General features: G+C 45.2%; 1 long non-coding RNA gene across 1 annotated transcript; it reads left to right on the top strand.

The window, feature by feature from the left end:
• On the top strand, positions 9,333-9,693 carry LOC109842766. The gene is made up of 3 exons (XR_002247379.1): positions 9,333-9,380; positions 9,457-9,528; positions 9,609-9,693. It is a non-coding gene; the product is annotated as an uncharacterized LOC109842766 (long non-coding RNA).

The following is a 23,359-nucleotide window of genomic DNA, read 5'->3' as shown; positions in this document are numbered from 1 at the left end:
GTTCACGGGAGCAGCCACACGCGTAATTCGTGGGCAATTTGAGCGTGAGTGGTCCCCACACCCACGTGATCACAATTCTCCACATCAGTGAAGTTTTTTCAAAACTGAGCCAACACCAAAGCATCCAAAAGTCCCAACTTGTTGTGTCCAGTACGAACTCAATCCATAAGAAGTCAAGAATCCGAATGAGAGTCCAAACAATCTCACCCCTATCAACTAATCCAAACCGACTGCATCTGAAAGACTGCCTACGTATCCTCTTGCCCAAGGAATCAAGCCGAACGTAGTTCACCCAAATGGCCGCCAACGGCCTCAACAATCACGAATGTGCAACAAGCTTCTACAATGATCAAACTTATTGCTCGGAACCACCTTAGTGAGCATATCCGCCGGATTATCCTTTGTGTGGACTTTCACAATCTCCACATCACCATCTTCAAGAACATCCCAAACAAAGTGATAACGAACTTCAATGTGCTTCGTCCTCGCATGAAAAACTTGTTTCTTTGCCAAATAGATAGCATTCATGCTATCACAATGAATAGTAACAGACTTCTACGATATACCAAGTTCCTCCAAAAGTCCTCGAAGCCAAATAGCCTCCTTCACAGCTTCCGTAACTACCATATACTCTGCCTCCGTTATAGACAAAGCCACTGTCGACTGTAAGGTGCATCTCCAACACACCGATGCACGGGTCAAAGTGAACACATACCCCGTCGTAGACCGGCGCTTATCTAAATCCCCGGCATAATCCGAATCAACATAACCAATGCATAGCTGCTTACTTGTAGTGTCCCGCTCATAAACTAAACCAACATTAAGCGTATCTCGAATGTACCTCAAAATCCATCTCACGGCGTCCCAATGACCCACTCCTGGATCGTGCATGTATCTCGAAACCATGCTCACCGCCTGTGACAAATCTGGTCTCGTACATACCATCACGCATATCAAACTCCCAACCACACTCGCATATGGAGTCTTCAATATCAACTCTCGATCTTCAGCTGACTTTGGTGAAAGACCAACTGAAAGCTTCAAATGGGCTCCTAAAGGTACACCAACTGGCTTCGTATCCATGCTAACATGAAATCGCTGTAGAACCTTCTTCAAATAAGCCACTTGTGTCAAACAAATTCTACCATTATTCTTGTCTCTGTTGATCTCCATCCCTAAAATGCACTTCGCCTCTCCCAAATCCTTCATCTCAAACTCCTTTGAAAGTTGTGCCTTCAACTCATTTATAGCAGATCTGGAAATAGAGGTAACCAACATATCATTAACATAGAGCAACAAATAAATGTACGCACCTCCTTTCACTTGCGAAAATATACACAAGGATCAAACTAACTCCGAGTGTACGAATGACCAAGCATAAAACCATCAAATCGCCTATACCACTGTCGAGGAGACTGCTTCAAACCGTATAGCGATTTCTTTAATCTGCAAACCAACTTATCTTTCCCTGCCGCTCAGAATCCCAATGGCTGAGTCATATATATTTCTTCATCAAGATCACCATGAAGAAATGATGTCTTCACATCCAACTGATCTAACTCCAAACCATACTGTGCCACCAAAGCTAGCAAAATCCGAATCGAAGAATGCTTCACCACCGGAGAGAAAACCTCATTATAGTCAATACCTTCCTCCTGTGCATAGCCCTTCGCAACCAACCTAGCTTTGAACCTCAATGGAGTGCCCTCAATGCCCTCCTTCTTCGTGTATACCCACTTGCAACCAATTGCCTTCCGCCCCTTTGGAAGCTCAACAAGCTCCCATGTATCGTTCTTATGAAGAGATTCCATCTCCTCCTGCATAGCCACCTACCACGAATCAGCCTCCGAACTCTGCTCGGCCTCTCTGAATGTAGTAGATATCATCTCATCGATACTTTCCACCGGAAGTGTATACGTAATTGTGTCGGCATACCGTGCTGGCATTTGATGCGGCATAATTATGCACCAAAATTGTAAGTGCACAATTGATCAAGTTATAGTATAAAAAGTTATCGATCCCACGAGTAAGGTGATTTTAAGAGATTATTAGAATTGGTTCTTATATTGTGTGCGTGACAAAATAAAATTAAAGAATAAGTGTGAGAGTTATGATGAGTGAGAGTGATTGTTTTGAATATATGCAAGTAACAATAAATTGAATTTGAGCGAAGAGAAGTAAGAATCAAAGAATAGAATAAAAAGCAAGAAAGTGAAAAATTAAGAAAATAAAAGATGAAAGTTTCAGCGTCACGACGGCCTCGGCAGCGAGGCCGTTGGCTCCCACTGTGGTCGCCAGTTTATTTTTGTCAAAAGTTGCCTTCATCATTGATTTCATTAAACTTCAAACGTTACAAATGAATTCAAACAATAAAGAAATAAAAATTACAACTTTCTTGAAAATAAACACAAGATCCGTTTATCGTCTCTTGCTTGCGTGGGTCTTTAGCCTGTGACGGGGACGTCGATATCCGTGGACTACCTGGCAATCAGATCTGATCCAGAGCTTCGTCGATCCGTGAGGAGATCTAGAAACTTGAAGCGCCTATCTCGGATAAAGCGAGATATTTGCTCTTCTTAGGATTACCGACGAGGGGTAATGCTAAGGATCGGGTACGGGTGACGTAGATCTGACGAAGAAACTCTCTTGCGTTGAAGTGCACGATCACTCTTCACTCCGGCAGGGCTTCGTCTCTTCTCCAAAATTCCAGATCTGAAAAAATGAGGCCTATGGCTTGTATTTATAGGCTTGAGAGGATAACGGAGCGGTTAAAACGGGCTAAGGGCGTCTTTCAAAATCCGGGACACCCCTGGGGTGTCTCCCAAAACTCGAGACACCCCTGGGGTGTCTCAGAAATTCCGAGACACCCCTGGGGTGTCTCGGAAATTTTGAGACACCCTTGGGGTGTCTTGGGGTGTCTCGGAATTTTCGAGACACCCCTGGGGTGTCTCGGAATTTTCGAGAAACCCCTGGGGTGTCTCGGAAAATCTGAGACACCCCTGGGGTGTCTCGCATTAACCGAGACGCTCCGTTGAGGTGCATTCGTCCGCTTCCGCTGTAAATTCTTCGTCCGAACTCGGATTTTAGTAAGTGCGTTGGAAGTCCGACGAAGAGTTCTATCAGCTCCGATGGTTGGATTATCTGTAGGATGAACGAGACACGAAGGGCGTTGTTCCTTTTGTAAACCGTCGATTCACTTCAGTCGTTCGTCGACGTTGATTAGGCTCATGTGGATCAGATGGCGATGTTCATCATCGTTCCTTAACACTGAGCTATTCGTGGAGACCTATAGGCAATTTTCGATGCCTACAGATACCCCCTCCAAAGCGTTCCAGACTCGTTTCTTTTATAGAAGAGGCTGGAATACTTTAGATGTGATTGGTCCAGCCTTCAGTCGGCGTAGAGGACCTGTAATTAGCTTCAACTCTTGGCTCCTTCGATTTTCGGTCTATTCGATGCTTTGACGAATAACCAAAGTTCTTCTGGCGCTGCGTTTATCGCTTGGCCGTCGTCGGAGTCTCAAGTCTACAGCTGATGAATTGAGTTTGGCTCGTGTCATTGAGTTGACTTTGAACTACCTTCGTCACGTTGTGTTGACTTAGGGTTTTAGATCACCGCATGTTGACTTTTGGTCGCAACGCGTTGACTGGCGTTGACCTAGGGTTACGCGTTGACCGGCATTGACCCTAGGGTTTCGAATCGTCAAACGTTGACTTTTGGTCGCAACGCGTTGACTGGCGTTGACCTAGGGTTACGCGTTGACCGACATTGACCCTAGGGTTTCGAATCGTCGAATGTTGACTTTTGGTCGCAACGCGTTGACTAGCGTTGACCTAGGGTTACGCGTTGACCGGTGTTGACCCTAGGGTTTCGAATCGTCGAACGTTGACTTTTGGTCGCAACGCGTTGACTAGCGTTGACCTAGGGTTACGCGTTGACCGGCGTTGACCCTAGGGTTTCGAATCGTCGAACGTTGACTTTTGGTCGCAACGCGTTGACTGTCGTTGACCTAGGGTTACGCGTTGACTGGCGTTAACCCTAGGGTTTCGATTCGTCGAACGTTGACTTTTGGTCGCAGCGCGTTGACTGGCGTTGACCCTAGGGTTTTGGATCGTTCGGCGTTGATTATTGTGGATTTCGTCGAAATATCCAACAACCGGCGAAGAATAGGCAAATTCGGACTTCGAAAAGGGTTCGGGGGGTCAAAATTGGGTTAAGACACCCAAGGGGTGTCCCAACAAAACCAAGACACCCTTGGGGTGTCTCGGTTTTGCCGAGACACCCTTGGGGTGTCTCGGTTTTGCCGAGACACCCCTTGGGATGTCTTGGCCAAAACCGCACACCCCTCCCCCTTTTTTTTGTTTCTTTCCATTTTTTGTTGTTTCCTCCTTTGCTTTCTTTCTTGATTTGATTTTATTTCCTCTTTTGTTTTCCCCCTCTTTCCATATTTTCAAAAGAAAACCCTTTCCTTTTTAAAACTCCTTCTTCTTCCTTCCATCCCTCCACCATTGTTTCTTTCTCCAAACCCATACAAAATTTCGGATTTTTGTTCCCCTCTTGGCCGAAATTAATCACTCCTCCAAGCTAGGGTTTCATCATCTTCAACCTCAAGAAAAGCCTCTTGATTTGGTAAGTTCTCTTTCAAAACTTTCCTCTTTTTCAAGAAAGATTGTAGCTTTATGTTTGTGATGGGGGTATGCTATGAAAACTTTCCTCTTTTTCAAGAAAGATTGTAGCTTTATGTTTGTGATGGGGGTATGCTATGAATTCATATGCAAAGATCACAACTTTTGAGAAAGATTGTAGCTTTATGTTTGTGATGGGGGTATGCTATGAATTCATATGCAAAGATCACAACTTTTGTTCTCATGAGTTAAAAGATAGGCTCTTTGATGATGGGTTGTGAATGCACAAAGCTTTGGGGGGTTTTATGCAAAATTTGCAATGGGGCCGAAATTTGGGGGGACTTTTATGCAAAATGGGACTGAAATTCATAGGGGCTTTTATGCAAAATGGGACTGAAATTTTGAGGCTTGGATGTTTGACACAATTGGCCACAACTTTGAGATGTACTTCATGCAAAGAGATCACAAATTGTTAAGGGTTTATTTGCAAAATTACCCATAAATGTTTTAGAGGGACTTATTTGCAAAAAGGGGGCAGAAAATTCAAGGCTGAAAACCAAGAAGTTTAGACCACAAAACCACGATCAAAGTTTCGAGAGGGATATGTGGGCGTTAAATTGAAATTTATGAAGGGGTCTATATGCAAAATTGGCTAAATTCTACAAAAGGGCTTATTTGCAAAATTAACCAAAATTGTAGGGTATCAGGTGTGCTATATGATCAGATATGATGACCATGACCCAACTCGAGCGTGTCCTTGACCCGAATTTAGCCTTGAACACGAGGGGTATTTTGGGTATTCACCAAAACTTACCGTGAAAATGACAATCATTGTTTCGCATGCACGAAATTTGTAGGTTTAATTAGACTTCAACTATAAAATCCTATTTACTCATAGGACTTTAGTTCATGTTCTTAGTTTCCCTTTTATATTTCGTGTATTCATACTGCACCTGACTTGCTGCTTTTCATTGCAGGTTTTTTGATGTCTCCGCGTCGACCTCGACTTCCTAGGGGTCGCTCCCGTTCACAGCCCAGCGAGGAAGAAGTTCCTACAGCGTCCTCCCCTCCAGCGGCCTCCTTTTTTGAGGGTGAGAATCTTTATTTCTGTATCCCTGATTGATCCCTTCGCGGGTCATTAAGGAAGAACTGATCCCCTCTTTCGCGGAGGTTAAGGTTTCAGACTTGTTTTGCTTAGCCAATTCAAGTCTTCTGGTATATTGGGGCGATCTCGTGTCGTCTTACACTTTATAGGTCGGCGTACGTTACCACGTTATCTATGTGGTGATGCATACCGTTCTTCCAGTGTAAGACACTCAGAATCGTCTCTCCAATCACCCTGTGAATGATCTTATCTGACTTTATCCTTGTCTTGTTGCAGTCGAGTTCCCCTCGGGCAACCTCCCTCATCATGCCCCTACTGGTTGTAGCAGAGAAGTTTTCTCTTCGGCTTCCATCGGGCAGGCCATTGGTCCACTTCCTCAGTTCGACAGAGACCGCTCCGACGAATCCTATCGTTTGATACGGGAGGGAGGGCGCCATTGCTTACGCCAGTTGATTACGGACGCCTCCTTCACTGCAGATTCTACTTCCACTCAGGCTTTAAAGAAGCCCGGTTTTCTGTTCGGGGATCACACTGAGGATCCTGCTACGTTGACTCTTACTGAAGAGCATTGGCTGAATCTTCACGAGGGGGCTCTCCTATACATTCCCTCCATTCCTCGTCAGTATTCCTTCACTCATTTGGAGGGACAGGCCGTGGAGCGACAGATGTCTTGGCATCTTACCCATGATGTTGATCGGGTTCAGTGTGGATATACTTCTCATCATAAGACTCCTGGTTCTGCCGGGTATCATTACATCCGCGGTCTTCGACCAGGAATTACGGGTCTTAATACTGCACCTCCGGGCGAGGTATCAGCAACTGCTCCTACCGTGAAGAACCGTCTGGCTCATCTTGGGAGGAGATTACCTCCACCAGATTCTAGGTGCTATGGTTGGGCTTTCTCATTACCCAAGGGATGGTGGAAACGCATGACCAGTTATGTCTTGGGACGCTGGGAGAGGGATTTGAAGAGCAGTGGATTGTATGCCCCTATACGAGCCACCATGTACGGACTCTAGGTCAGCTGCCGCCATTTCTTCGCGTTGTTGGAGACATACATGCCCGACAGTAACACGTTCCTGACCAGCGGCGGAGAGTTGGGGTTGGCCTTACATGAGATGCATCAGGTTTCTAGCCTTCCGATGGGGGATTGTCCATACCAGGAGTACTTTCCCTCGAACCAGCAGTTGGAGTGGTTGAAGACGGATACTCCCGATATGTACGATACTCTTTGGGACCTTACCTGCCATTATCATACCTCCTTGATCCAAACTTCTCCTCCAGCGAAGAGAAAAAAACAGATCAGCTTGAAGCAGTTTGCTATCTATTTGTTTCCAAATTTGGAGGGTGATTCCGGCGAGCCCCTTCGTGAGTTAGACATCTTGACCCCAACCGCCGTTAATGAGTTGGTGGAAAAGGCCGAGGCCCATTCTTACACCATTGCCAGTGTTGAGGGAGCTTTTCCTGTAGGGACCAAGTTTCATTCGTTCCTTCGCCGTGCACAGAAGTCTATTGAGCCCCGGACTCTGCTAGCAGGCTATCTCGCTCTTTGGTTGAAGAAGTGCGTCGTTCCGTATCAGCAGTCAGACGCCTTACCTCTCGAGGTGCTCTTTCCTACAGTCCAGCTAGCTTATGGGAGGGAGCTTTCCCTGCTCCCAGCCATGGTCGCTGATATCCATTGTGGGCTTAGGTCTCTCGTCAGTAGTTTTACACAGGTGGGTCATGAACCATCGACTGAGCTTATTTGTCCGAAGATCGAGCTTCCTTATGCGTATCTGATGGCGTGGCTTGTTCTTCACCGTCCTGACTTGATGTCGGCGCCCAGCGTTGTTGATGTCCCCGTTCCTTTCATGCAGATGTTGGAGAGGAGTAGATGGCTCGGGAAGAAATTCAGTGATGCACAACGAGAGCTTCAAGTTCGTAAGAGCTGGGAGTTCTTCAAGTGTTTTCCTCACTTTTCGGGTCGCTATGGTGATGTGCTGATTGATGAGGAGAAGCCCAGAACTAATCGGACTGCTCTCGACGTAGGTTGTTTCCGCTGGTTGGTGAACATCCGCGTCAGGTATCTCATTCTTCGGGTGAAGAACTGCTGCCACATTGAGCCTTACCTTCCCTACCATTTTGCCCGTCAGTTCGGCTATGACCAACTATATATTAGGAATCCGAGCCGTGGTTTGAGGGTTGAAGGAGGGCTTATTGACGGCGTACGAGCATGGCTATGGACTATGGTGGGCTGCACTGGAGCCCACTTTGCTCTTCCTTCATATAGACGCCAGCCGTTGATTACTTTCCTCAGTTGCAAGTGGTTCCTTTCCGCCAGTGAATCCATAGGTGTGAAGAGCCTTTCAGAGTTACAGTCTGAGCACTCGGTCCAGATCGCTATGATGGCTGCCCATAAAGCTGAGCTTGCTAGAAGACAGGGAAGGAAGACTGCTAAATCTTCTCTTTTGAGCAGAGATAGGACGGAAAGTGACGAAGAGCTTCTCCCTACTGATGATGAGGACGAGACTTCTGAGGAGGAGCATGTAGACATAGATACTGACCAAGAAAATCTTGATGCAGGTTTGTCATGCTCTTTTTGATTGGTATCAACAAAAGGTCTTATTCACTCGCCCTAACGAAATGACTCCTATTATCCCAGGTAGGACATCCGATGAGCACGAGTCGCTCGCTGCTCGTTACGCGAGACACCGGCCTAGCGGCAAAGCTCCTGCACAGGTTGCGGCTCGTGGCAAGTCTACGCATGAACGACCCGTTGGTTCTATGAGGGCTGGTACTCCGAAGAAGAAGAAGACTGCTCATAAATCACACGTTGGCCAGCGTCCCTATGGAGTGGATTTAGGAGGCATCGCCGATGGTGAGGAAGGTAACATTTCGTCATTTTTATTTCTTTAGGATGTCTCACCTTCTGGGATTCGTAATCATGTTTTATGTTCCAGGGTACTATGACGAGGGCGAGCTTCCACCGGACCCCGTATTCACTGATTCTGATAATACAGATAACTTCGTGCAGCAAATGTGCGACGCCATTCGGGATGGTTCCCTGGGTATTGATATGAACATTGACACCGAGCAGGCTAATAGTGTCAAGCCCACTACTCCATGTCCAGGTATATCTAAATTCGATGATACCCTCGTTGAGTAGCATTTGGCGGAGTTAGAGAAATCAGGATTCATTATTTTTTGTGCCTCGCATTCTTTCAGATTTCCTGAATAACTCAATCATGGGTATTGGGGAACAAGGATCTTCTGTTCCTGCTACAGGTATTTCTGAGCTCTTCCTTCTTTCCCGTCTTCTTGTATGCATATCCAACACTTAAACTGTTCTGCAGATGTCGTGATGGAATAGCCAGTCGAGGATCAAACCTTTCATGATGTGGGCTTCGAGGAACAGAGGTGTGCCTCTGCACCTGACTTCTCGGGACCCGACGCTGGATTATTAGCCGATATGCTGGCTGAGCAGGCAACCAGAAGAACCATGGGACCACCCTTTGAGGGTGATACATTCACAGGTATATGTCTGATTCTCTTCATTTTGCCCGGTCTTTTGTCTGACTAACGAAGGATTAATATTACAGCGCCAGTCATTGAGACTAACCCCGTATCGATTCCCGGCATATCTAGCTTACCTCGGAGTGACGGACTTGCAGGTACGCATACGATTTAGGGACATCGTGCTCCTTTTTATTTATCTGACTTTTGACTAATATATGGGTGCAATCATAGGACCAGCCACCGGGACTGATACTCTTATGACTCCTGGCATCCCCCGGATACCTGAGGATGATGGACCTACAGGTATGCCGATGACCTTATCATTCCGACCCTCCTTATTTGTCTAAATTTTCATTTTGACTAACAAAGAAGTGTAACTATAGGACCAGCCGTTGTGCCTGATGCTACTACAGTTTCTGGGACTGATAGTTTGCCTAAGAGCGGTGTTTCCCCGCCACAGCCGAGAGGTATGACCGATTTGCCTACAGGGGTCGATATACCCTCCATGACTACTACTGTAGTTATTTCGGAACCTGTCGGATTTCAGCCTGAGGGGACCTCCGTTGGTATTGGTATGCTCGGAATTTGCCTTTAAATTTTCTTATCGTATTCGATAATCTCTTAACTTTCCACACTGTTTCTTGTAGGATCTCGATCATCTCTATATGAGCGTGTCCGCGCCCTCTTGGCTGATACCGACCCCGACAAAGACATTTTCCGTACAGACCTCGGCCTTTTTACCGTCTTTTATAACGGCATGATCGAGAAACTTCTTCATCGAGGATATGGTTTCGATCAGTTCAGGCGTTCCTTTTCTCGTCACATGCCGATGTTCAGAGAAGAAGGGTATCCAGAGTTGGCTGATTCCTTCACTGCCGATTTTGCTGTTCTGGAGTCGGAGATCCGAGAGTTGAAGGAGCTGAAGGCTAATGGGGTTTATTCCTTCGTGTCCTCTCAGATGGAGCATAGGCTGGCACAGTGGCGTGACCTGAGATCTTCCATCGGCAGTGAGCTTCAGTCACATAAGCGTTCGGTTGCGCAGCTGATGGCTACGGTGGCGAGGAGGGATACAGATAGGGCCGAACTACTCCGCTCTTTGGATTCCGGTCGCGAAGAAGTGGCTAGGTTGAAGGAGACCTTGAAGCACGCCGAGGAGTCCATTATTATCATTGCAGAAGACCTGGCTGGAGTGGAGCATTCTCGTGGACAGGCCCTCGAGAAGCTAGGATCTACACAGGAGAGATTGATGAAGCTGAAGAATGAAGCCGCTTTATGACTTTTCTTTATTTACTTTGAATTCAGCTATGATAAGATTTACAGGATTTTTGGCAAACCCCCAGCCATCAACGGGTTTGATATGTCTTTACCGATTACCGTTTGAATCGGACTAGCATGTGAATTATTAAAACCCGTCTCACATGTAACGTTGTGCTAAGAAAATCTCTTTTCTTAGACTAGATGCTATGATTTTGAATACATAGGCTTAACCATTTCTTATAGGGAAAAGGTACCCCGCGCCGCGTATTAGACGACGACTTATCCCTTCTTAGGCTTCGGGATAAAATTCCCCAGGTTTAGACCCTGGTGTCTTTTTCAATCGGCGAAAGACTAAACCGGCAATGTGTGTTAGACATAGACTTTGGGATTTTTGGCAAACCCCCAGCCTTCAACGGGTTTGATGTGCCTTTACCGATTACCGTTTGAGTCGGGCTAGCATGCGTATTGTCTAAATCCGTTCCGCATGTAACGTTGTGCTTAGAGAGTGAATTCTCTGAGACTTTATGCTATGATGCCGAATACATAGGCTTCGCCTTTGTTACGGGAACAGGCTACCCGACAACACGTGTTAGGTGTTGACTCGTCCCTACTTAGGCTTCGGGATAAAATTCCCCAAGCTTAGACCTTGGTGTCTTTTTCAATCGGTGAAAGACTAAACCGGCAACGCATGTTAGGCGTAGACTTATCTCTATTTAGGAGTCGAGATAAAATTCCCCGTGCATCAAGTGCTCGGATTGGAAGTTGGGAGTTGTGTCTTTTGTCAGAATAAAGACGGATTGGGAAACAGGAGAGGAAGAATTTTATATTCTATCTCCCGGGACTGAAGAGGAAGAATTTTATATTCTATCTACAGTCGGAGAGGAAACTCAAGGTGGGATCTCCACCCCCAGAATCCGAAAAGATGAAACTAAGAGTGGGATCTCCACTCCGAGAATCGGAAAAGTTCAAACGGCCCTAGCTTTTATAGGATTGGTCATTTGAATCCAAAAGAATCCCTCATTCATTGAGGAGAAAGCCCAATTTCGACCCTACCTTTTATAGGTTTGGTGGAAAAAGGAACAAAGACGGATTTTCGTTTATCGAAAAGGAACGACTCGGTCTTAGTCCTAACCATTTGTAGGTTTGACTAATTGAGATCGGGAACAATCCTAACTTTTATAGGTTTGACTGTTCGAATTGAAAGTGGACCTCTCGTTCATGGGAAGAATCGAGAGAGGAAATTGGCTTTGGCTCTAGCTTTTATAGGTTTGACCCGAAAGCAAAGAGGGTGAAATACGAGAAGTGATGAAAATGCCAACTCGTATTATCACTCGAAGGAAGACTTTAATGTTAGGTGATTAGGACTTAACATATTGAGTCTGAGAAATGCCAATGACTGGCGAATAGAAATGTTGGTGGATCCACCGTCAATTAATTTGATCAGCAGATGATTTGGTGAGGAAAGATTAACCTATCAGAGGATTGGATCTCATCTCACAAAAATAACTCATAAGAGTTAGAGAATTTTGATAAAGATAAGAAGAAACATTCTGACATTCAGAGTTCGAACGTAGATCTCTTATTCATCAATTCTACAGTGACTAGGTTATCCCTAAGAATACCCTATGTGGTATTCTTCCGGGAACTTCCCGATGCATTGGTTAACCTGAAGATACTAAGGATAGTATTTTTTCAGGAACTTGCCATTTATCGGCATCATAAGCCGGTCGCCGTGAACTTGCCATTTATCGGCATCATAAGCCGGTCGCCGTCCTTGGTGACTAGGCGATATGCGCCACTCGAATAGACTGTCTATACTACGAATGGTCCCTCCCATTTGGGTTCAAATTTGCCCTTCTTTTTGGAGTTAAGGATCATAGGCCGCCTCTCAGCTAGAACCAAATCCCCTTCTTTGAAGCTTCGTTGTCGAACCTTTTTGTCGAAAGCTCGAGAGATTCTGGCTTGGTAGAATTCGATATGCTGTTGAGCTTCTAAACGCTTCTCATCTAGCCTTTCAAGTTCTTCAAGGCGCTTCTGATGTTGCTCTTCGGTCGTCATTTGAGTCGCGAGGGCAATTCGAAGCGATGAGATTTGAATTTCCAATGGAATAACGGCTTCACATCCGTATACCAGTGAATACGGGGTTGCTCCCGGTGGTGTACGCACCGTGGTCCGATAGGCCCATAGAGCCGCGCCAAGCTTGTCATCCCAGTCTCGTTTATTAGTTTTCATAAGTTTTGATAAAATCTTTATGATAGTCTTATTGAAGGCCTCGGCCAGTCCATTCGCTGTGGGATTGTAAGCTGTCGAAGAGATGTCCTGAATTTTAAACTTTTCGCAAAACCTGATGAAGGCGTTGCTGACAAATTGAGGACCGTTGTCATGTACGATTCGTCTTGGTACACCACGCCGATAGATGATATGGTGCTTAATGAATGCAATGACATTGCTCGTTTTAACTTCTCTGAGTGGAACTGCCTCAGCCCATTTGGAGAAGTAGTCGGTAATCGCTAGGATGAACCGGTCACCTTTGACTGATGGGGGATTTATAGGACCAACAATGTCCATTCCCCAGGTCTCAAATGGCCATGACGTAACCGAAGGATGCAGATGCTCCGGAGGTTGGTGCATATAATTCGCATGTACTTGACATGCGTGACACTTTCGGGCGTATGTGATTGAAGGCCAAAAATATCTCATTCTTCTGATGCGATCATAAAGTTTGGGACCAGGTTGGTGTGCACCACACTCTCCTTCATGTGCTTCTCTAAGGACTTCCTCAGCTTCTTTAGTCGATAAGCAGCGTGCCAGCAATCCATCGTACCCCCTGTGGTATAGCGTTCGATTCTCTGTATTATAGTAGAATCTTGGTGCTCTTCGTCGGATTAACTCTCTTTCCTTCATGTCTTCTGGTAGAATTCCATGTAAGACGTAGTCAATGATGGAGAAACGCCAATCTCAGGGTTCAAACTCAACTTGAGTTGAGTATGTTTCCTTGCTATCTTCTTCTTCACTATCCTCATTGTAGATCGGCACTAAGAGTTGGTGAGTCCTCACTGTAACAAACTGTTCTGTTTCAGGAGGCTGCGTTGGTGAGTTCTTACCGTAACAAACTGCTCTGTTTCGGGAGGCTGCGCCAGTGATACGGCTAGTGCTGCTAACGCGTCTGCGTAGGTATTCTGTAGCCGTGGAATATGTTCGATAAAGAATCCTTCGAATGATTCTGCCATCTCCACTGCCATCTTATGGTATGGTATTAGATCTTGGCTTCGTACCTCGTACTCTCCCTGAACTTGTTTAACTATCAGTTGAGAATCGCCGAAGGCTTCGAGGTACTCAACCCCCAGTTCTTTGGCGAAACTGAGTCCTATGAGTAATGCATTATATTCGGCTACGTTATTCGAGCACGGTTCCGTCAACGAGTAAGCTCGAGGCATCACATGCTTTCCTGGGGAAACTAAAACAACTCCCACTCCGGAAGAAATCTTAGAACTTCCAGGAGCACTGGCTACATTAGTTGCTCGTGAAGCGCCGTCAAAGTATAAACGCCATACTTGCTGGTGCGAAGTTGTGTTTACTTCGTGGGTTTCATCGGGTAGATCATCATATATCTCGGCGGTATCCGCAGTTGGATTAGCTGCCAGGAGATCACAGATGGCTTGTCCTTTTACCGACTTCTGTTGTTTAAAATGTAAGTCGTATTGGGACAAGAGTAAAGCCCATTTCGCTAATCGCCAATTTATGGAAGCTGGTTGAGTCATGAATATTCGGACTGGGTTAACCTTAGAGATAACATAAATGGTCTGTCCGCATGGAAGCTGGTTGAGTCATGAATATTCGGACTGGGTTAACCTTAGAGATAACATAAATGGTCTGTCCGACCAGATAATGCCGCATCTTCTGAATAGCTTAGAGATAACATAAATGGTCTGTCCGACCAGATAATGCCGCATCTTCTGAATAGCGAACACCAAGGCAAGGCACTCTCTCTCGATCATGGGATATCGAGACTCAGCGCCTACCATGGTTCGGCTTAAATAATACACTGCCTGCTCGTGACCATTATCGTCATCTTGTGCGAGTAATGCACTTAATGAGTGGTTCGTCGCCTTGACATAAATCAAGAACGGTTTGCCCGATTTCGGTGCGACGAGTACAGGAGGCTTTGAGAGATATTCTTTAATACTCTCGAATGCCTTTTGACAAGCGTCATCTCATACGAATGATACGCCCTTCTTTGTGAGCTTGGAGAATGGTTGGCATTTTCCTGAGAGGTTCGAGATGAACCGACAGATATACGCTAACCGCCCTTGCAATCCTTTGAGCTCTCTGAGGTTTCTTGGAGGCTGCAATTCATTAATTGCCTTTACCTTATCAGGGTCGATGTGAATACCTTTGGTTGTGACGACAAATCCCAGGAATTTACCACTGGACATTCCGAGGAAAGACTTGGTAGGATTCATCTTTAATTGATAGGCTCTCATTAGGTCGAACATGGTCTTCAAGTCTTTAATGTGATCCTTCTTATCACGACTTTTCACAACCAAATCATCCACGTAGCACTCGACAGTCTTCCGGAGATGTTCCTGAAAAATCTTCGACATGGCTCTTTGATACGTAGCACCTGCGTTCTTTAAACCGAAGGGCATGACCGTGTAGCAGAAAACGCCAAGGGGTGTTCTAAACGCGGTATGCTTTTCGTCATCTGGATGCATCTTTATTTGATTGTAACCCGAGAAACCATCCATGAAAGACATCCTTTCGAACCCGCACGTATTGTCGATGATGACATCTGTGATAGGAAGGGGAAAATCATCTTTTGGGCATGCAGCGTTGAGGTCTCGAAAGTCGATACAAATCCTGACCTTCCCGTTCTTCCTCCTCTTGATTCGGATTATTACGACGACTGGGTTCTCCTTGGCGAAGCCCGAGTCAATAAGCTTTTTAACTTCGGTCTCGATTGCTTCCATCATTTGCGGACGAAACCGTCTTTGTTGTTGTTTGACAGGTTTGACATCCGACTTAATATTGAGGCGATGCACAGCTACATTTGGATCGAGCCCTGGCATGTCTTCATAATTCCAGGCAAACACATCGATGTATTCCCTAATAAGGGAGATTAATTCCTCTTTCTCTTCAGGCGGGCGGCTGTCGCTAATGAATATAGGCTTCGGATTATCTTCGGTACCCATATTCACCTGAAGTACTTGATCTTCGGTAGGAGGCTCCCTTTGCTCAAACCTATCACCATACTGCATGTTTAGGTGATGAACCCAAGGATCTTCCCATGTCGGCATCTGGTCGTCCTCCTCTATTGTGGTAGGATCGACCGTAACCATATTCGACATTAGCTTTTTGAACATTTCACCAAGACTAGTGTCAGAATCCCAAGCCGAAGAGTCAGAAGAATACCTGTTTCTAGCTTTGTTAGCAATTTGATCGATGATATGCTAGCAGCACTCATCGTCGGATGAGGAGACATAACCAAGACCTCTTTTGTGGCGATAATAATCATCGGGTTTTCCCTTTGGTACATAGGCCATCCGAGGTGGAACTCGTGGACCTCGACCAAAGCAAAGACCCTCTCCGAGTGTGAAATCATATCCATACTTCTCCATTAGATCACGCGCTTTTGCGTCATACCTAAATAAGTGAGGAGCAGGTTTATCATCATCATCTTTCTCTTCTAAGAAGTGATCGGGTATCGGAGCTTCTTTTCCTTTTCCGTAGACGACTTCTTTTCCACCCTCTGTTCCCGCGGGGATAACAAGTGTCGCTCCGCATGGATCTTGTACCTATTTTTTCGTCAGACAAAATGATTGAAGTGGCATATACAAGTCAGGGTTATCATATAGTTCTTTAGTGACATTATCAAGACACATCGAGTACTCTAAATCATCATTTATTGATAGTTTTTCGGCAAGTTGCCAATTACAACTACTTTCCGATGATTCATCATCGTCAATATTGATTACAATGGGTACAATGTCATTAAGTACAAAACCACCATCATGATCAAACCCAGCTTCGGTATCAGCTTCATCTCCGCTGTCCGTTCCTTGGGCCGATGATTCAGTATCGGATTCAGCGCCGTATAGAAGGGAATCGGTGAAATAGTTCCCCAATCCCTTAAACGGTTGCTTATCCGCGACCACCGTCTTGACTTCATTATTTGTGTCCACATATTTGAGGCATTGGTGCAGAGTTGACGGGACTATAAGGTTACCGTGGATCCAAGGTCGACCCAACAGTAAGTTATAGGACGTTTTTGCGTCAATCACATAGCAGGTAACTTCTGACTTTAAATCCCCGATCTGGCATTTGATTCGAATCTTCCCCAAGGGTCTGGACCCGCTGGTGTTGAATTCGTAGATTGTAGTGCCCGTGGACGCTAGCTTGCTTGTTGGTATTCCGAGATGGTGCATCAATCGGAATGGCATGATGCTAACAGCAGAACCCGGATCAACTTGGATCCGGTTGACCATGCTGGAGCCAATGTGCCCGGTGAAATACAAAGGCCGATCATGCTTTGAGTTCTTTGTCTGCATGTCTTCTTTGGTAAAAGAGATACAAGGAAAATGATGCGCCGCGAGATTGCAGTGTTGAGCTGACGGCTCTGGTCCTTCAGGAGATGGCTTGATTCGAGTCAAGAAAGTTTCAGAGTCGTTCAAGGCCTCTTGTAATGCTTTCCTTGTATCCTTTGAAAGACGCAACAGCTCGTATAGGGTTATCCTAGTCCCAGTTCTGCCAATGTCTTGGAAGGAGCGGTTTTGGTGCCTAATTGCTCGGAAGCATCCGGGTACTTTTAGTGATACTCATTCCCGCTTCGGGTTGCAAAGGCCTCCTGTTCGTCTTCAGAAAGCGGGAAGGCTGTGATTTCCTCGTCGTCTTTTCCTGGAATAGCAAAAGCTCCATAACAAGACTTACATTTTCCCTTCGACCTTTTCTTGGAAGAGGCTACAGTCCATTGTTCATATCCAATCAAATCTGGATGAACCCAAAGAATCTCACCATTCGGGGCTGTGTGTGGTACAAGTCCCTTCTGGCACTGCATGTGAGGATCATCGTTCACCGTCTTCACTGCTGCCTTTATTACCGGCTCATGTTGGAACCAGTTCAAGGGAACGGAACCGAAACTAATTGAAACTGCATTTGCTCCCACTTTCTTCTCCTTCGGTTGCTTCATGGTGATGACTCCAACATCGATTAGAGCTTGGATCTTGTCTTTAAGGGCATAGCACGCCTTGGTAGGATGGTGCACCGCTCTATGAAATGCGTAGTATTTTGGATCATTGACTCTCTTGGCATCTTCCTGATCCTGGACCGGAGGCAATTTAATTTTGTTATTCTCAATGAGGTACTTGAAGATACCGGGGACTTCCTCCTCTTTGAACGAATAGACCTTCGGGAACTTCGGTTCCGAGGCTTTTGGCTTTTGGGGCTGCTGTTGCCACCTCGATTGCTGAGGCACCTTTTGTTGCTGGTGTTGCGGTTGTGCTTGCACCTCGAATGTTTGATTCGCGTCCACAGCATTCGCATGTGCTGCTATTTGACCCCTTTCTGCCTTCTTCCTTTTGAGGAATCGTTCGGCTCGTTCTCCTCGCACCTTCAGATCCTTCCAGGTCTTTGGTGGCGCCATTCCCATAGCTTCGAGGATGTCCAATGAAAGATTGTTGTGACAGGTCTCGAGGATGAAATCTTCGCTGACCGGATCCATGCAATTCATTGCTTTATTGCGGAATCTCTTCACGAAGTTTTCGACTGTCTCACCATTCTTCTGCTTCTCATCAAATAGAGTGCCGATTGAGACTTCGGTGTCGTCGTCGAAGAAGTTCGTTAGAAACATATCCTCCATGTCGTCCCAACTGCTAATACTCCCCGGTTTGAGGTGACAATACCAATCGAAGGCCGCTCCGCGAAGCGTGCCAACGAATGACCGCACCATTAAGGGTTCATTCCCGAAAATTATTCCTAGGTGAGACTTAAAATATATTAAGTGTTGGGTAGGGGAACCCTTCCCATCAAACGGTGTAAAGTTGATTAAATTGAACTTTGCCGGATATGGAATTGATTCCCACTCCCTTGGGTATGGACATGGTATGCCGGACCTCTTCACTTCTTGAGCATTCATCAACGCGTTGATTTTGCTCTCCAAGTCCTTCATCTTCTTGTCTTCACTCGTACCTGTCTTCGAGTGGCTTCGGGGAGAGGTAACGTGGTCCTCCTTCGCATTATCATCCGAGGGACCGCCTCCGTTATTATTGTTGACAGGAGGGATAGTTATATTGACATTATCCTCTTCCCGTTCATTCTCCTCTTGATTCGGATTATTACGACGACTAGGTTCTCCTTGATGAGTTGTTAGTGCCGCGATTTGCTGGTCATGCATCTCTCTCATCTGCTGCATGGCCATCTCCATCTCGAACTTGAAAGCTTCCTTCTGCTTAGTCAAGGCATCTTCAAGCATCTTGCTTACTTGTTCAGCGCTGATCATAAATGATTCGTAAGGCTGTCCCGCACTAGACGCAGTGTCATCGGATGCTATAGCCGAGTAGGAGTCTGAACCAGCATCTGACGCCTCCTCTTCCAAAGGAAGTCCCTTTTGCATCCTTTGGTAATTCTTTCGCCTATTGATCCCTGATCGCAATCGGGTCATGCGCTAGGATGTTTCGGCAAGTTGATCTGAGCTAGAAGGTCGTGTCGATTTTCCTCTGCCGGTCATATTAGCAGACACCTCTAGGAGTTCGTCTTCTTGGCGGACAGGCTTCTTCCTACGGAAACGCCTTGGCCTGGTCTCGGACGTTCCGATGGAAATTCTTTCGAACACCGAAACTCTCCTTGGGGCTTTAGCGCAGCAGCATTCCGACAGCACCGCCTTGATTATGTTGGCACACGGACAGTGAGATTCCATGTCTCGAGTATCTCTCTTTCGAGACTTACCCGCACCCCCGGCTCTATAGTACAACTCATCAGTTTGATAACTGGAGCAACCCATAGAGTGTTGGCATGACTTCCCAGGTATAACACAATCATCATCGGACGAATGTGTTTCCCTCTGGGGATATGACGCTTTATTAGCGCTTTCAAAAGTCGCTCGTTCAAGTCTACACTTTTGCGAGCGTGAAAACTTAACAGGCTCTTGAACTTCGACACGCAATCCAATGCGTTCGGTAACTGGGGCTTTCCCTTTGTTATCTTTCTTGGGGGGATTAGCACGACCCCCAGTCTGGTTTGTTGTTTGGGGACCCTTCAACGGTCCCAATCGCTCCTTGACAGGTGCTCTATCTCGGTTCTCCGGTAAGGGACCGAGGCGACCCTTCAAAGGAACCTTGGATCTAGGAAGACCCGCGTTCTTACCTGACTCCGTCAAAGGGGCAAGGGAAACAGGATCTGGATTTGATGAAGGTTGGACGGCGATTCCGTCCGCTTTTGCCTTTGGCGCCGGCTTCGCCTTTGGCACCCACATTTGCTTGTGTTTTGACGGCTTCTTTACCGTCTCTTCTTTCTGCATCTCTTCCGCTTTCTGTAGAAGAACTCGAGCATGCGCAAGCAATGCGCGGCGTTTCTTGATTCGTTCTTCGAGGGTTGAGCGAGTCCTCTTGACGCGAACCCATTCGTTCGTCTCTGTCTTGGAGGAGGAGTTGGTTGTGTGCCGTTGTTGCTCTTGGCGCTGTCTGGCCTTTAGATCCTCATTGTAGCGGATCCCGTCCATCGATTCTACGGCCTTGGCCAACTGTCGCGCAAGGCGTTGACGCCGTCTTTGGCGTTCTCTCTTCGACAAAGCTGGAGCACCTTCGACACTTGTCTTTACGGCGGAGGGCAGATCTGGATCTGCGGCTTCAACCGTGTTGGACGTCATAGGAACGTCATGGGGAGTAGATGCAACAGCGAGGGGATCTCGGATCTTCGAGTCGGAGGTCCCGCGAGCATTTCTGGAAGATGAAGTCTTCCTGCGCCTGTTTGGAGAGGCGGATCTGGAGGAGGAGGAAGAGAGGTACTCTTCAAATTTTTGTTGATCGAATTCGTATTCGATCTCTTCGTTCACCCGGATCTTGAAGGCCGGTTGCGTCACGACGGCCTCGGCAGCGAGGCCGTTGGCTCCCACTGTGATCGCCAGTTTGTTTTCGCCAAAAGTTGCCTTCATCATTGATTTCATTAAAAACTTCAAACGTTACAAATGAATTCGAATAACAAAGAAATAAAAATTACAACTTTCTTGAAAATAAACACAAGATCCGTTCGTCGTCTCTTGCTTGCGTGGGTCTTTAGCCTGTGACGGGGACGTCGATATCCGTGGACCACCTGGCAATCGGATCTGATCCAGAGCTTCGTCGATCCGTGAGGAGATCTAGAAACTTGAAGCGCCTATCTAGGATAAAGCGAGATATTTGCTCTTCTTAGGATTACCGACGAGGGGTAATGCTAAGGATCGGGTACGGGTGACGTAGATCTGACGAAGAAACTCTCTTGCGTTGAAGTGCACGATCACTCTTCACTCCGGCAGGGCTTCGCCAATTCTCCAAAACTCCAGATCGGAAAAAATGAGGCCTAAGGCTTGTATTTATAGGCATGAGGGGTTGCGGAGCGGTTAAAACCACTTAAAGGGATCAAATCCGTGCTGAGACACCCTTGGGGTGTCTCGGACAAACCGAGACACCCTTGGGGTGTCTTAGCCAAACCGAGACACCCTTGGGGTGTCTCGGTTCCAAGGCCGAGACGCTCCGTTGAGGTTGGCATTCGTACCGCGTTCCGTGTAAAAATTTTACGTCCGAATCGGATTTTGAGTGATTCGAAGTGGGCGTTGGAAGTCCGACGAGAGTTCTTATGCAGCTCGCGATGGTTGGAATTATCTGTAGGATTGAACGAGACTACGAAGGGCGTTGTTCCTTTTGATAACATCGCGGGGCCCTCGATTAGCCCGTGCCTTCGTCAGTCGTCGATTCAACTTGTCAAATCGTTGCAATGGCGCCATCAATAGCGGAACTCACTGTGGGTCGGATAGTGACGTTCATCGTGCGTTCCTTAACAGCTGAGCTATTCATGGAGACCTATAGGTAATTTTCGATGCGCCTATATAATATATATATTAATATATCATATATTATATATAGTATATATTATATATATATATATATATATATATATATATAATATAATATATATTATATATATTATATATATATATATATAATATATATATATATATATATTATATATATATATATATATATATATATATAGAGAGAGAGAGAGAGAGAGAGAGAGAGAGAGAGAAATGGAGAAACTTGGTACCAAGTTGCTCCAAGCAACTTGGTAGTGATGTGGCATAATCTTGTCCCTACATCTACATTGGAGTTGGTGAAGGGTGGTTGAGGCTCTATTTTTGAGATGTGATGTAGGTGCAAGATTATGCCACATCACTACCAAGTTGCTTTAAGTAACTTGGTATCAAGGTTTTCCATTTCTCTCTCTCTATATATATATATGATGTATTCGGTAGGCCTTGGTAATTCGGGTTCACGGGAGCAGCCACACGCATAATTCGTGGGCAATTTGAGCGTGAGTGGTCCCCACACCCACGTGACCACAGGTGTTGGGGCTACTATGAGGTGTTTCTATGGGTTGCAATGCAAGAATAGGACATACAGAAAATGGGGTAACACAGGGCTCTAGTTCTATGGCTGCACACAATATAAGAATTTATCATTTAAGGGTTGCAGGTATTTTGCTTAGATCGATGACAACAAAAGTTTATTGGTGAAAATGTCAAAAGAAATCAATTTGTTGCGGGGGAAGTTGAATGGGGTGTTGCTCTTGATGAAGATCCTTCTAGTTGTCTTCGGGGTTTTGAATTTATGTAAATTGTTAGTTATTTGTCAAAGTTTTGAACTATTAAGCAATGAGAATTGACGTATTTTGACTCCTATGGGTAAAACTGCAATTGCTTAAACCTAGTTATCCTTAACTCAATTCTAGTTAGAGCATTTGAATGGTTATACTAATAGAGTGAGTTATTTTAATTTACTTGTATGATTTAGGGGAGGTAAAAGCTATTATAATGATTTGAGGGGTTTATCTAAAAATATGGGCGATTTGAGAGAGGAGCATCTAAAAAACATAATTTTATATTAATGATCAAGAATTGAAGAAATTATCGATCAATATCGACCAAAAAAAGGCGAAGTATACAAGACAATATATGGAAATACAAGGAAAAAGAAGAAGGGAGGAAAAGGGGAAAAAAAAAAAATCTTTGGATGAAGTATATATTTTATTAGAAAGCATAGTATGATACAATTGATTTAAGTAGTAAGGGCACCTCTTTTGGCGACAAAAAAAAAATTAGAAGTAAGAAATCGATCAAAGAAGTAACTTCTAATATTATGAGTTAGCAAGTATCAGAAGTAATATATATTTTTCATTTGTATCACACTTTTTTAAGTAGCGGAAATAATATATCTTCGCCTTCATTCACCATCTTTGTTTGGATAGCAGTTAAAAATATTGTTAGATGGTAGAAATTTTTTAGACATATTATTGAATGCCCTACATATTCATGGTGGAAATTTTCTAAATATTGTTGGATCTTTTCAATTCTTTCATTGACTTTATGCTCATCATCATAAATCACATTAAACCAATACCCTATTACTTAACTTTATATTCATGATCAAGAACTGAAGAAATTATGGATCAATAATGGCCAAAAGGCCATGTATACAAGACAACAGATGAAAATACAAGAAAAATAAGGAAAAACATCTATGTAGAAATATTTCATTCGGAAGGATAGTATAATGAAATTTATTAATTTAAGCAAGTAAGGACCCATTTAGATGACAAGAAATATTGAAAATAAGAAGTAAATCAATGAAGT

The sequence above is a fragment of the Asparagus officinalis genome, chromosome 1 (genome assembly GCF_001876935.1).
Source record: "Asparagus officinalis chromosome 1, Aspof.V1, whole genome shotgun sequence".
Classification (NCBI taxonomy): Eukaryota; Viridiplantae; Streptophyta; class Magnoliopsida; order Asparagales; family Asparagaceae; genus Asparagus; species Asparagus officinalis.
The sequence above is the reverse complement of the archived record's forward strand: the minus strand, read 5'-3'. Positions and strand labels throughout refer to the sequence as shown.